Here is a 16,406-nt window from a genome sequence, read left to right as displayed (position 1 = left end):
AGCCCCACGTCGGGCTCTGTGCTGACAGCTTAGAGCCTGGAGCGTGCTTTAGATTCTGTGTCATCTTCTCTCTATGCCCTTCCCTTGCTCTTTTAAAAACTAATTTCTTAGGGGAAAAAAGGAAACACCTGCATCCCTAGTTAAGGCATTATTCTGAAATGTTGCTGAATGAAAAAGGGATGCCTTGAATATTGTATTGTATGCTAACAGTAGTTAAAAATAAGGATATGTGTATATGTGCCCCCATGTACACCCATATATACATTTACTCTTGTATAGAATCATATAGGAGAAACTGGCTTGTATTCCCTTTGGAGAAGGGAAAAGGGATGGGGAGCTGGAGTAAGAGAAAGACTTAACTTTTAACAGTGAGTAACAAAAGATCCAAAGTAATAAGTGGCTAAAACAAGATTATTTCTTCCCAGTGTAAAATTCTGGGGATGTATCCTTAGCTGTTCACAGTGGCTTACTCCACAAAGTGTTATGGACCCACAGACTCCTTGCTCACTTCTCCTGCCATCCTGGGTTGTGCCCCGTGTGTTCAGAGGCCCAGGTAGCATCTGTTTCAAGCATGGGAAATGGTGTAGGGTGCTTGCCAGTTTCTTGAGGAGTTTCCTTCTACATGGCCTGTAAATAGCTGCAAGGGAGACTGGGAAATATGGTGTCTTTCTCTGGTATGCCGTGTGTCAGCTTAAAAACAATTACTGTAGGGGCTCCTGGATGGCTCAGTTGGTTGAGTGTCTGACTTCAGCTCAGGTCATGATCTCGTGGTTAGTGGGTTTGAGCCCTACGTTGGGCTCTATGCTGACAGCCCAGAGCCTGGAACCTGCTTCAGATTCTGTGTCTCCCTCTCTCTCTGCCCCTCCCATGTTCATTCTCTCTCTCTCTCTCTCTCTCTCTCTCTCTGTCTCTCAAAAATAAACAAACATTAAAAAAATTTTTTAAATCTTAGTTTACCCTAAAAATCAAGAAGTGCATTAGTTCTTTTGAATGACTGCTGCTTGAATTCATTTGAGATTAGAGGGATTTCAAGTGACTAGAGAATCAACTAAACTTCAGATTTCTAAAAAGTTTTAGGGTATAGAAACATTTTCAAGTAGGTTTTATTAAAAGGAAATAGAAATTAGGCAGACTTCCAAATTTATGAATTTTTCCAAACTAAATTATGGGAAATTGTTCTGTAATGTCTCCTCTTAAAGGTATGCATTTTGTAATCTTAAACTGACCCACATGTATTTCTCCTACTTGTTTTTGTTGTTAGCACCCATTCTTTGTGCTCTTTCAAGGGCCCCTTGCAAATGAAGTGCTTGTCTCCAGATCTGCTGTTCTTGCCTCCTTTGTCTCATTCACTGCTTATTGCTGCTCCATTACAGGACCTTTCCTTAGGAAGAGCTCTCAGTTTCCTGTTGTTTGCCAAATGGCAAAAACTCTGAATACTCAAGGAGAATTCAGTTCCTTGGCTTTGTATTAATCCAGGGATAGCTTTAATTTCTATTAAAAATAGAAGGAAGGGAATACCATGCCCTATTTTAAAGTCAGTTTTATTGAGGTGTAACAATACAGTAAAATGAGCAAACAATAAAATTAACCCATTTCATAGTATAGTTCAGTATATTTTGACAAATGTATGTATCCATGTAATTACCCCCTCCCCAACCTGACCCCGGGCCAGGTCTTCTTTCTTCATTTTAGATTAGTTTGGTCAATGAACTAATATAAAAGGAATTGTACAGTATCTACTCTTTGGTGTCTGTCTTCTTTTGCTCAGCATAATGGTTTCGAGATTGATCTGTGTTTGTTGTATGTTTTAGTAGTTCCTTTTTATTGCTGAATACTAATCTATTACATGCCTGTACCTCAGTTTTTAATCTTTACTCCATTGATAGACATCCGTGTTATTTTCTGTTTGGGCCTATTATGAATGAAGTTTCTCTGAATTTATGTATACATTATTGAGTGAACATATCTTTTCATTTTACTAGGATTGGATCTAAGAGAAGCATCAAAATGTTTTCTTAAAGAACTCAACAGGAAAACATTCCTTTTCATGGAATCAGTAGATAGAATGAAACCTTGATGTAAAATTGAAGGATGATTATATTTATTAACAGGAGCCAAAGAAATAAGTCTGTTCAATTCAGTAAACATTTGAATGCCTATGAAATATGAGGGAGTATGTAAAACAAAAATGGATAAGGGGGGCACCTGGGTGGCTTAGTTGAGCATCTAACTTGGGCTCAGATCATGATCTCATGAATTGTGAGTTTGAGTCCTCCATTAGGTTCTCTGCTGTCAGCCCAGAGCCCCCTGTCCTCTCCCGCCCCCACCCCCCGCCCCTTCCCTACTCATTCTCTCTCGCACTTGCTGTCTCAAATAAATAACTTAAAGTTTTTTTTTAATGTTTGTTTATTTTTGAGAGACAGAGCACAAGCAGAGGAGGGGCAGAGAGAGAGGGAAACACAGAATCCAAAGCAGGCTCCAAGCAGGCTCTGTCAGCACAGAGCCCGACATGGGGCTCGAGCTCACAAACTGTAAGATCATGACCTGAGCTGAAGTCAGTCACTTAACTGACTAGCCACCCAGGGATCCCAATAAATAAATACTTTAGAAAAATTAATATTGTTACACAGATATTCTACCTGCTGACTAAATCTGGTTGACCAGATGTCAAAGAAACACTTTTCATTCTTGAACAAATACCTACTTTACAAAGGAAATTTCTGCTTTGACACAGATTGGTGGTGTATATAAATGGAATTCATAACCATACCTGTACTAGATTTCTATAAGCTACAAGAAGATGATTTATTACCTATAGTTGTACCATGTCAGGAAAGTAGATTTAATGCTTTCCTGTGTATCCCTTTTTTTTAGTGTTTGAAGTTATTAATCACAGAAATCTAAATTTCCAACAAATTAGAAATAATAAATAATGCATCTGTGTGGAATATTTAATGTTTTTAAGTGTAATAATAATGACTATAAGCATAAGAAAAGTTTGATTCTATCCTAATCCTTTTCCTCAATGATGAGAAATTTCAAAAACCTAGAAAAGCTGAGACTAGCATAATAAATACTTAGTACATTTAGCCATCTAGGGGTGTTAGTTAGATATATGTGTATAAATACTTCTTTTGACTGAACTGTTTGAAAGTAAGTTGCAGAAACCATGACCCCATATCCCTAAATACTTCAGCTTGCTCCTCCTAAGAATAAGGATGTTCTTTCACATATCTTTCTTAGCTGTGGTAATGATATTATGGACAATAATTCCTTAATATCATCTCACAGGCAGTTTATATCTATGTTTCCCCAGTTGCCTTATAAATGTCTGCTGTTTGAATCATGATTAAATCAAGTTCTCATATTTTCTGTGTGTATATATTTCATCTAAAACAGTTCCCCCTACCCCACCACCATAACTCCCCTCCCCCCCCCACCCCTCCCACCCCACTCCCAGCCAAGAGATCAGACCAGTTGTCTTAGAAAATACCCCACACTCTGGATTTGTCTAACTTGTTTAACTTGTTCCTCCTTTCCTTGCATTTCCTTAAAACTGGAAGTTAAGACGAAAAGATTGATTAGGTTTCAGTTAAACATTCTGATGAGAGTATTCAAGAAGGTGTTGTGTATCTCATATTGTATTGCTACGTGTAATGGGAAGTTTGACCATGTGGTTATTAGAATCTAGGTTTTGAATAATTTTTAAGGTAAAACCTTGTTACAGTACATGTCCCCTTTGGATTACATTAGAAAACATTAGTATTTGTGAATATATTGAACTTGATGGCTTTTCTGTCCCCCCAAACGGGAGAACAAGTTTTGATTTTGTTGCATACTTTCTCCTCCTGGACTATTTTCAGTAGTGCATAAAGAACTAGATGGGAAGGAATGGCTGCAATGTAATTTTGTTCTGTATTCCCATGTACTTTGGTAAAATACTTAAAATAACTTTTCCTCTGTTATGTACATAGTCATTACATAAAGCGGTGGTGGACTTTAACCTCCTTGTGGTTTTGAATTAGGCTGAAACAAGGAGGCTTGGTCTTTTTGGAATAAATTTGAAAAGTAGATGTGTATGCAGTTTTTAAAGTTGACATTTTTGTTATTTAAAAAAATTTTTTTAATGTTTATTTATTTTGAAGGAGAGAGAGAGAGACAGACAGACAGACAGACAGTGTGAGTGGGGGAGGGGCAGAGAGAGGGAGATACAGAATCCAAAGCTGGCTCCAGGCCCTGAGTTGTCAGCACAGAGCCTGACTGCCAACGCAGGGCTCAAACTCAGGAACTGTGAGATCATGACCTGAGCCGAAGTCAAGACACTTAACCAACTGAGCCACCAGGGTGCCCCGATGTTATTTAAAACATTGATTCTTTTAAATCTATTCTGTCTTTGGAGAGGAAAGATTGTAACATGCTTTTATGAGTTGGAATTTCTAAACTGTATTCCTTTGAAGTGCAGAAACTGCCCTAGATGGGAGCTGTCAGTTGACTTCTCTATAACATTTTAGGCAATATGTAATAATTTGAAGTCTAGAGATATTTTAAGGTTACCACCAAAGAATTGCAGTCATGAATGATTTGAACATGTCCAAATAAAATAAAGGGGAGGAAAATCATGTAACAAGTTCAGACTTCTTTTTTTCTTCCTATTGTTTCTCTGTCATTAATGAACAACTGCACTTCCTTGAGAGAAGCAACAGAATTGTGTTTGCTGGCATGCTGGTGTATGATAAGCATCAGGCACAAATAGATGACCACAGCGAAGCAGCTTCATAGTTACAAGAAAAATTCTCATCTCTCAGTATCAGAGTGCTTTTGTATACGTTAATCATGTAAGGAGCTTTACTGAACTCACTTAAATAATTTTTCTTAGTGGCAAACAACAAAATAAGATCCGTTATTTATTGACAGGGATAGCAATAGAATCAGTAGCTTTTAGGTGATGTTTCTGTTAAAAGAAGAAGATTCTAGAAACAGTGATTCATCTATGACAAAAAGTGCCACTCTAAAAAGAAAAAAAAAAACCTTCCATCTAATAAATATTTTCGAAGTCCAGATAGTGTTTTTATCTCAAATAATATCATGTCTTAAAATTAATTGTACTTGGGTTAAATGCAGGTACCTTTCTCCCAAAACTTTTACATTGCATTTCTCAGACTAGCTGCCAGTATTTGTTAATATTTAAACTATCACAGAGAAGAGCTCCAGCCAAAGAGACTATCCAGATTTCTCTATTAGAAATAGTAGTACCTAGGGGCGCCTGGGTGGCTCAGTCGGTTAGACGTCCGACTTCAGCTCAGGTCACGATCTTGCGGTCCGTGAGTTCGAGCCCCGCGTCGGGCTCTGGGCTGATGGCTCAGAGCCTGGAGCCTGCTTCCGATTCTGTGTCTCCCTCTCTCTCTGCCCCTCCCCTGTTCATGCTCTGTCTCTCTCTGTCTCAAAAATAAATAAAACGTTAAAAAAAATTAAAAAAAAAATAGTAGTACCTATTACCAGACACTATCCTAAGCCTTGTGGTGAGTACTACTAACTCATTCAGTGCTCAGAGCAACCTTATAAACTTGGTGCTTTTATTTTTATGACTTTATAGACAAGGAAACAGAGACAGGTTAAGTTACTTGCCTAAGATCACACAGGGAATAAATAGCAAAGCCAGGATTTCCAGGATTTGACTGTAGGTGAGTTATGTTGCAGTCCATGCTCTTACCCCGTTATAACATCTTTCATAAGATATGATTATCTGTTTGGCATTGAGATTCTGGAAGAGGGGAGACAACAGGGCACAAATGTTCTGTAGAATCTAAGGTCTTATGGTCAATTCATATAGAGGAAACTTTTTTTTCCTTACATAATCTGAATTGCCATGAATTCCCTTATACAGTCCCTTAATCTTATTGGGACTATAAAGGTACAGGAATAATGCTAACTTCTTTCTGCAAGTGTTTATGTAGAATGTTTTTGTGATTTTTGTTTTGGGAAACAAACTCTGGACCTAGAGGTCAGAGGGCTCTAAGAGGGAGGTCTTAGGGAAAACACATAGACAAGAAGTATGCTTCACACTGGAAGAATCTAACAGTATGATAAATTGGCTTTTTAAAAAAAGATAGTAATGTATACTTTAGAAGTTCATTGCACAGAAACATTTAAAAAATAGTAGAGCCTGAAAATGAAATACATTGATTAAGGGGTACAAATAGGTGATCTTTTCAGCAATTACAATTTTTGTGTCAAATGAACAAATTGGCAGTCAAATTTGACACAAATGATGATTTAAACAGCCAATAAATTCACTTAGCTCTCTCTTGTTGGATGGTTAGGTTTCTGGTTTTTTCCAAGATGAATTATGTCTCTTAGTATTGGGGAAAAAAAAAAAAAAAAAGAAGAATGGAAGCCTTTTTCTTTTTTAATGTTTACTTATTTTGAGAGAGAAAGAGAATTGCAAGCAGTCTGTGCTAACAGTGCGGGGCTTGAACTCATGAATTGTGAGATCTTGACCTGAGCTGAATTCAAGAGTCAGGATGCTTAACTAACTGAGCCACCAGGTGCCCCTAGCATGGAAACCTTTTTAAACAAAAGCTACACAGTGTTCTGCCCTACCCTTTCCCCAGTCATGGGCCTACTTCCTAAGGCAACTGCTTTGAGCTGTTTCTTTGTAGCTGGTTGCTTTGTTTTATTGGAATATAATCGACATGTAACATTATTCATTTCATATTCTGTTTAGTGCACATCTCCATCATGCTTATTGTGATTTCTTGATTGCTCAGCTTTACCTATTACCATCTATTCCTGCTATGATTTTTTTAATTTGAAATTTTATTTATTTATGTATTTATGAGAGAGATAGGGAGGGAGGGAGGAAGGAAGGGAGGAAGGGAGGGAGGGAGGAAGGAAGGAAGGAAGGAAGGAAAAAAACGTGCAAGCTAGGGAGGGGCAGAGGGAGAGAGAAGGACAGAATCCCAAGCAGGAGCCCCGAGCCCAACGCAGGGTCGATCTCACGACTGTGAGATCATGACCTGAGCTGAAATCAAGAGTCAAACACTTAACCACACTTAACCGACTGAGCCACCCAGGTGCCCTAAGTCCTGCTTTGATTAAAGAAGACTTAATTCACTTATCCTACCTCTACTCTCTCTCCCGTATCCTAGAGCAGAGTCGTACCATCTTACCACAATATAAGTTGAGAACATTTTTACCACCACCACCATCCACCACCATCCGCCACCAAAAACAAAAAGGCCAAAACTGATTACCACTCACCTTACACCCTTCCCCTAGATTCTGGCAGCTAATCTACTTTCTGTCTCTGAATTTGCCAATTCTGGACATTTCATGTAAATGGAGTATTATATGAGGTCTTTTTGTGGCTGACTTCTTTCACTTAGTATAATGTTTTTAAGGTTCATCCATGTTGCAGATGTGTCAGTACTTCATTTCTTTTTATGGCTGAATAATATTCCATCATACGAATATATATACTTTTATTTATCCGTGCATCAGTTGATGGACATTTCAGTTGTTTCCACTTTGGGGCTATTAAGATTAATGCTCTTGTGAACAGTTGTGTACAGTTTCTTTGTGTGTGGACGCATGTTTTCATTTCTGGATATGTACCTAGAAGTAGAATTATTGGGTCATGTGGTAATTCTAACATTTAACATTTTGAGAAACTAACAGACTTCCAAAGTGTTTATATTATTTCACATTTCCATGAGCAATGTATGAGTATTCCAGTTTCTCCACATCCCCACCAACACTTGTTATTTCTTGTCTTTTTTGCTAATAGCCTTTCTAACAGATGTGAGGTGATATCTCATTAAGGTTTTGATTTGCATTTCCCTGGTGGTTAGTGATGTTGAACATGTTTTCATGTATCTGTTGGCCATCTCTCTGTCTTTGGAAAAATGTCTATTCAGATCTTCTTTTAGAAGATCTAAATTTTTTAATTGAATTTTGTCCCTGTTGAGCTTTTTGAATTCTTTAATATTTTGGATATTAGCCCCCTATCAGATACATGATTTACAAATGTTTCCTCCCATTCAGTAGCTTGCCTTTCATTTTGTTGATGGTTTCCTTTGCTGTGCAGCTTTTTAGTACAAAATATAGTCCCATTTACTTTTGCTTTTGGTGTCAAATTAAGAAAAAAATCAAAACCTTTGCCAAGGAGTTTACCACCTATATTTTCTTCTAGTAGTTTCATGGTTTCCAGTCTTAAAAGTGTTTAATCTATTTGTGTATGGTGTAAAATAGTGGTCCAATTTCATTCTTACGCCTATGACTGTCCAGTTTTCCCAGCATTGTTTATTGAAGAGACTATTCTTTCCCCTTTATATATTCATGGCTCCTTTGTCATAAATTAATTTAAACCCATATATGCATGGATTTATTTCTGGGTTCTCTATTCTGTTCTGTTGATCCAGGAGCCTATTTTTATGCCAGTATCATACTGTTTTGACCACTGTAGCTTTGTAATGTAGTTTGAAATCAAGGTGCATGAAACTTCCAGCTTTGTTCTTTCTCAAGATTTTTTTGGTTACTGGTTTGCTTGGGTTTTTTTTTTTTTTTTTTTAATTTTTCTTTAATGTTTAATTTGGAGAGAGAGAGAGAGAGAGAGAGAGGAGGAGGAGGAGCAGAGAGAGAGGGAGGTGCAGAATCCTAAGCAGGCTCCAAGCTCTGAGCTGTCCACACAGAGCCCAACGTGGGGCTCGAACTCACAAGCTGCGAGATCATGACCTGAGCCAAAGCCGGATGCCCAACCGACTGAGCCACCCAGGCGCCCCTGCTTGGGTTTTTTTTACAGTTCCATACAGAATTTTAGGGTTATTTGTTCCTTTTTCTTTGTAAAAGGCTATTGGAATTTTGATGGGGATTCCATTGAATGTGTAGATTGCTTTAGGTAGTATGTACATTTATTTAATCAACAATATTGATTCTTCTGATCCAGAGTATAGACTGTCTTTATATTCATTTGTGTCTTTTTCATTTTCTTTCATTAATGTTTTCATAGTTTACAATATACAGATGTTTCACCTCCTTGTTAAGTTTATTCCTAGGTATTTTATTTATGGTGTTATTTTCTTAATTTCTCTTTCTGATAGTTCATCATTATTATATAGAAACACAACTAATTTATGTGTATTGATTTCTGCAACTGAACTGAATTTATTCTGTTCTTTGATGAAGTCTTTAGGTTTTTCTATATATAACCTCACGTTATCTGCAAATAGTGACAGTTGTACTCCTTTCCAATTTGGATGCCTTTTATTTCTTTTTCTTGCCTAATTGCTCTGATTAGGCCTTCCAGTACAGTGTTGAATAGAAGCAGTGAGATGAACATCTTTGTCTTGTTCCTGATCTTAGAGAAAAGGCTTTCTTGCTGTTGAATACAGTGTCAGGTGTGGGCCGTGTCCTACGTGACCTTTATTATGTTAAGGTATGTTCTCTCTATACCTACTTTGTTGAGAGTTTTTATCATAAATGGATGTTGAGTTTTGTTAAATCTTTTTCTTCATCTATCAAGATGATCATAATTTTTATCCTTCTTATTATTAATATGTGTCATGTTGACTGATTTGCGGATGTTGAACCATCCTTGCATCGCTGGAATAAGTCCCCCTTGATTGTGGTGAATGATCCTTTAATGTATTGTTGAGTTTGGTTTGCTAATATTTTGTTGAGGATTTTTGCATCTATGTTTATCAGGGATATTAACCTGTAATTTTCCCTCCTTTTGGTATCCTTGTCTGGTTTTGGGATCAGGGTAAATCTGGCTTTGTAAAATGAATTTGGAAGGTCTCCCTCCTCTTCTCGTTGTTGGAAGAGTTTGAGAAGAATTGGTATTGTTCTTTGACTCTAAGGTAGAACTTAACCAGTGAACCTGTCTGGTTTTTGTTTGTTGGGAGATTTTTTATTACTGATTCAGTCTCCTTCCTAGTTATTGGTCTGTTCAGATTTTCTGTTTCTTCATGATTCAGTCTTGGTAAGTTATATGTTTCTAGGAATTTATGCATTTCTTCTTGGTTGTCCAGTTTGTTAGCATATAATTGTTTCATAGTAGTCACTGATAATTTTTTGTATATTTGTAGGCGCAGTTGTAACCTCTCGTCTTTCATTTCTGATTTTGAGTCATCTTTTTTTCTTAGTCTAGTTTAAAGGATTGTCAGTTTTGTTTATCTTCTCAGAGAACCAGCCCTTAGTTTCATTGATCTTCTGTGTTGTCTTGTTAGTCTCTTTTTTATATATTTCTGCTCTCGTTTTTGTTATTTCCTTCCTTGTACTAACTTTGAGCTTTGTTTTTCTTTTTCTAGTTCCTTGAGGTGTAAAGTTACGTTGTTTGAGACTTTTCTTGTTTCTTAAGGTAGGCATTTGTCACTGTGACCTCCCTTAGAAGTACTGCATCCCACAAATTTTGGTACATTTCAGTTTCATTTGTCTCAAGATATTTTTTTATTTCTCTTTTAATTTTTTTGACTCATTGGTTGTTCAGTAGCATGTTGTTTAATCTCTTATTTCCTAGTTTTCTTGTAATTCTAGTTTCATACTGTTGTCAGAAAAGCTGCTTGGGGGCGCCTGGGTGGCGCAGTCGGTTAAGCGTCCGACTTCAGCCAGGTCACGATCTCGCGGTCCGTGAGTTCGAGCCCCGCGTCGGGCTCTGGGCTGATGGCTCAGAGCCTGGAGCCTGCTTCCGATTCTGTGTCTCCCTCTCTCTCTGCCCCTCCCCCGTTCATGCTCTGTCTCTCTCTCTGTCCCAAAAAATAAATTTAAAAAAAAAAAAGAAAAGCTGCTTGATATGATTTCAGTCCTTTTATATTTATTAATACTTGTTTTGTGAACATACAATCTGTCTTAGAGAATGTGCGTGTACACTTGGAAGAGCGTGTATTTTGTTGCCTCTGGGTGGCATATTCTGTATGTATCTGTTAAATCCATCTGGTCTAATGAGTCATTTAAGACCTTAGTTTCCTTATTGATTTTTTGTTTGGATGATCTGTCCATCAATGTAAGTAGGATATTAAAACTCCCTGTTATTACCATATTATTGCTGTCCTTTTCTCCCTTGAGATCTGTTAATATTTGCTTTGTATATTTAGGTGCTTCAATGTTAGGTACATACATATTTATAAATGTCATATCCTACTGTTGGATTGACCCCTTTATCATTTCATAATGCCATCTTTGTCTCTTATTACAGTCTTTGTTTTAAAGTCCATTTTTTTCTGATAAAAGTATAGCTAGTCCAGCTTTCTTTTGGTTTCCATTTGCATGGGATATCATTCTATACTTTCATTTTCAGTCTGTGTGTTCTTACATCTGAAGTGAGTCTCTTGTAGGCCACATATAGATGAGTGTTGGCTTTTTATCCATTCAACCATTCTATGTCTTGGTTGGAGCATTTATTCCATTTACATTTAAAGTAATTGTTGACAGGTATGTACTTAGTTGTTTGCTGGCTGGTTTTGTAGTTCCTCTCTGTTTCTTCTCTTGCTCTCTTTGTGATTTAATGACTTTTTTTACTGATACAATTGTGTATTCCTTTCTCTTTACCTTTTGTGTGTTCACTATAGATTTTTGCTTTGTGGTTACCATGAAGCTTACATACAACAACTTATATCTAATAATCTGTTTTAAGTTAATGACAACTTAAGTTTGAGCCCATTCTAAAGCTCTCCCAACCCCATGTTTTTTGTTTTGATGTCACTTTTTACTTGTGTATCCCTTAACTCATTATTATAATCATAGTTGTTTTTACTGCTTTTGTCTTTTAACCTCCATCTAGCTTTATGGTGATTAATTATGTTTCTTTACAATATGTTTGCTTCTTGAGGGAGATACATTCTTACGTTTTCTTGCTGCCACTTAGGGCCTTTTCTTTTCAGCTTAAAGAAGTCACTTTAACATTTCTTTTTCTTACAAGGCTGCTTTAATGGTGATGAACTCCTTTAGCTTTTGCTTGTCTGGAAAACTTCATCTCTCCTTCAATATTGAATGATAACGTTGCAAATAGGGTACTCTTGGTTGGAAGGTTTTTTTCTTTCAGTACTTTGAATATATTGTACTCTTCCCTTCTGGCCTGCAGAGAATTCTGCTGAACAGTCTGCTCATAATTTTATGGTGGTTCCATTGTACATAATGAGTTCTTTTTCTCCTTGTCTTTAACTTTTAAGATTTTAATCGTGTGTCCTGGTGTGGATCTCCTTGGATTCATCTTTTTTGGAATTCTCTGGGCTTCCTAGATCTGGATGTCTGTTTCCTTTCCCACGTTATAGAAGTTTTCAGCCATTATTTCTTCAAACAAGATTTCTACCCCTTTCTCTTTCTCTTCACCTTTGGGACCTCTATAATGCAAATATTCATCCAATTGATATTGTTTCATAAGCCCCTTAAACCGTCTTCACTTTTTTTCCTACTCTAATTAAGTTTTCACTGTCTTTGAGTTGACCGATCCTTTCTTCTGTTTCATTCATCTGCTGTTGAATCTCATGTATTTTTCAGTTCAGTTATTCTATTCTTCAGCTCTGTGACTTCTATTGGGTACTTTTTTAGTATTTCTTATCTCTCTATTAAAGTTCTCACTGTGTTCATCCCTTCTTCTCCCAAGTTCAGTGAGCAGCTTTGTGACCATTGTTTTGAACTTACCTCTGTTTCATTAAGAGTTTTTTTTTCTGAGGTTTTATCTTGTTCTTTCGTTTGAAACATATTCTTCTGATTGATCATTTTGCTTGACTCTCTTGGTTGGTTGAAAACAGCCACCTCTCCCAGTCTTGAAGGAGTGGCCTCATGTAGGAGATGAACCTTATTGTTTAACCCTACCCCAACTCTTTGTTGTCTTTCAAAATGTTGTGTTTGTCCAAGCAGCCTATTATATTTCTCATATATCCCAGGATTTGAGAACATGCCAAGCAGTTCTTAATAGCTCCCAGTAATTGAGAATGCCCCTAAGGGGAGGATTTAAGCACCTAGAATCAGGCTCTTTGGAAGCCAGACCCGTAGGCAGCAGCTTTTAAATGTGTGCAGATACATACATTCCTGTGGAATCACAAGCATAAGTCTTACTGTCCAGTGTCCCCTGGGCAGCAGTTGCAAAAATCAGGCCTCTAGATAAGTGTATAATCTCTTTTCTGGTAGATACTGGCAAGCTGGAGCAAGGCAGAGGAAGAATGCCAAGAGGTGTCCACAGCTATGTTCCTTGAGAGCAGCTCTGTAATCTACTAGATGTATGCCAAACCTGAAGCCTGTCTCTGAGACTGAAGTCCCAGGACAAGCCAAGAGGTCTCCTTCACAGAAAGACCAGGGGTTGTGCCTTGATGTGCAGTCTGCACAGTGCCCTGGAGATAGTTTCCTGCCAAGAAGTATCTCTTTGACTTCTACAGTCCCATGGAACTGGAATGCAAGCCCCATTGGCCACCAGAACCAGGTGATGATAGGTTATCCTCTCAGTGGCAGCTTCAAAAACCAGGGCACAGGACATAAAAACCAGAGTACCAACTGCATGTAAAATTCCCCTCTAGCAGGCCCTGGTGCTCCAGAGCATGGCAGGAGAGCACAAAGATGGTACCTGCCCTCTGAAGTCCCTAGAAAGGATTACAGTCAGCCCCCTAGATGCATGTTTAATCATGTTGATTTTGAAAGTGGAAAATCAATAATCCGTCAGTAACTTATGTTACTTTAACAGCTATACCTATAATTGTATATCCTTTTTTGTTTGACTTTTGGTGGTTTTCTGGAATTCTATTTTTCTGCTTTGTGTCGTCTCCTTTTATCATGTACCTCCCGTGTTTCAGGTATACTTTCTTGTCTATGTGTTTTCCCTGAGATCTCTCTTAGAGACCTCTGGTCTCTGGCTCTGGATTAATTTCAGATTAAATGCATTTCAGGTTTTGTTTTTTTTTTTTTAATTCCAGTATAGTTAACATATATGGTGCTATATTCATTTCAGGTGTGCGATATAGTGACTTAGCACTTCCATACATGACCTAGTACTCATCACAAGTGCACTTCTGAATCCCCATAGTTTTCTTTACAGTTCTTCTCTTGGAACCTTTTTTTCCTGTCCTCTCTTTTGGACTCACTGTTTACCTGGATCTTATGTTTTCTATCTCAGTTTTACCTTTTGTTTTCTGTCCTCAAGTAACTTCTTCAGAAAAGATGAATTATAGGTGCGCCTGGGTGACTCAGTTGGTTAAGCGGCCAACTCTTGATCTCAGGATCATGAGGTCAGGCCCCACATTGGGGCTTGCCCAGTATGGAGCCTACTAAGGAAAGGAAGGGAAAGGGAAGGAAAATCCCTCCATGTTTAAAAGACTCTGCCCTCCAATGCAATTCAGAGTTAGAATGGCTAAAAAAAGAAAGAAAAGAAAGATTTTACTCAGGATTTGGGAGTCATTGCCTCATGGTCCTTTTTTATCCTGGGTTTCTAAATGAGACATTTAATGCCAGTGTGATTATTGCCCTTTTAAACCTTTTTCCCCCCTAGAAGCCTTTAGGATCATAACACTGGATTCTGAAATTTCCTTAGTAATTTATCTCTTTGTAGGTAAAAGTAATCCAGGTGAGCACCAGGAGGGCTCTTCTGATTTAAATGGAGATTCCATTTAATCCCCACACATTTCTTGTATTTCTTTAAATATATCCTCCCCTCCAAATCTCTTGTTCTGCAACTCCCATTATTCAGATGTTGGACCTTCTGAATTGATTGCCTTTGCCTCTTATCTCTTTTTGGTGCATTTATCATCTCCATGGGTAATTTTTTTTCTCCTACATTTAGAAGACTATTTTCTGAAGCTTCTTTTTCACTCATTACTTTTCCTTTAGTGAATCTTACTCCGTTTGGAAGCCAATACCATTTAAGATCTCTTTGTTCACATAATTATAGTTGACCTTTGAACAACACAGGGGTTAGGGACGCTGACCCCCAACACAGTCAGGAGTCCATGTATGATCTGACTTCGGCTCAGATCATGAGTTCGAGCCCTGCATCGGGCTCTGTGCTGACAACTCAGAGCCTGGACCCTGCTTCGGATTCTGTGTCTCCCCCTCTCTCTGCCCCTCCCATGCTCATGCTCTGCCTCTCTCTATCAGTCATAAATAAAAATGTTTAAAAAAAATTTTTTTAAGTCCATGTATGTTTCGAATCCCCAAAAATTCAACTGCTAAAAGCATACTATTGACCAGAATCCTCATCTTGCCCATAACGTAGTTGATTAACACGTTGTTTTTTATGTTGTATATTAGATACTATATTCTACCAATAACGTATGCTAGAGAAAGGAAAATGTTACTAAGAAAATCATAAAATACGTTTACAGGACTGTACTGTATTTGTCAAAAAAAATTGCATATAAATAGTCCCACATAATTCATACCCATGTTGTTCAAGGGTCAACTGTAGTTTTAAAAATCGTGTTCTTCCTGAATGCATTTCTCTCCTCTAGGATCAGTTTTCTAGTTGTTTATCTTGGTCTCTATCTTTGGGGGTTGGAGGTTTTCCTCAAATGTTTACTTATACTTGGTCAGCTTTTCATATTTATGAGATGAACAATTAGAGAACTAATTGAAAGCCCTGTGTCCTTACCAAGGATTTTTCTTACAGGTGAATAGGCAGAACACCACCATGATGCCGGGCACCAGAATCTGGAGAACTTTATTCTGGAGTACCAGTATCCACACTGACAGCCTTTGTTATTCTGTTTGTGTTCATTTTCTTTAGGGATCATAGCCCTACAGGATAAATTCCAGGCTGTCTACTGTGCTGTGTTAGGGTATCAATGCTATTTTACAAACTTTCAGTTTATAAAACTCTTTTTACCATCCCTCTTCTTATACCCGCTTTCCATCATATCTCTGTATCCATAGTTTAATGATAGGTTGGCTGTCTCCCTCCACCACTGTGACTCACCCCACCTTTGGTTTTCTAGGTTGTTAGGATGTTGCTCTCTCTCTGTTTCCACATTGTTTTAGATTTATTAATGTATCCTTTGTTTTAGTTTTATTGGCTTGGAGCAGGAAGATAATATAAATGTTGTGTAATCCATCATCTTAAAGTTTTTGTTTCTAATTTTTTGCTATAATAAATACTATGATAAACATTATGTCCAAATCTTTGTGTGTATCTTGATTTTTTCCACAAATTTTTAAAGTTTTTTAAATTTTAAAATAATTGCAGATTCACAGGAAGTTGCAGAGATAGTATAGGAAGATCTCAGTTACCCTTCATCCAGTTTCCCCCAGTAGTTGCTTTTTATGTAACTGTATCAAAACTAAGAAGTTGACATTATTATAAAGTCTGTGTTCATGTGTGTATTTATTTTAATTTATAGGATAAATATTTAGAAGTGGAATAGTTTAAAACTGTTGCGATTATTGCCTCATTGTGTTTATGTATGTGTCTTATTTAGAATGCTTCTTTT

General features: G+C 37.5%; 1 protein-coding gene across 1 annotated transcript in view; it reads left to right on the top strand.

The window, feature by feature from the left end:
* SRPK1 (SRSF protein kinase 1) overlaps nt 1-16,406 on the top strand; it is an 82,054-nt gene that overhangs the window by 21,152 nt on the left and 44,496 nt on the right.

The sequence above is a fragment of the Panthera onca genome, chromosome B2, assembly GCF_046562875.1.
Source record: "Panthera onca isolate mPanOnc1 chromosome B2, mPanOnc1 haplotype 2, whole genome shotgun sequence".
Lineage (NCBI taxonomy): Eukaryota > Metazoa > Chordata > Mammalia > Carnivora > Felidae > Panthera > Panthera onca.
This window is presented reverse-complemented; position numbering and strand designations above follow the sequence as displayed.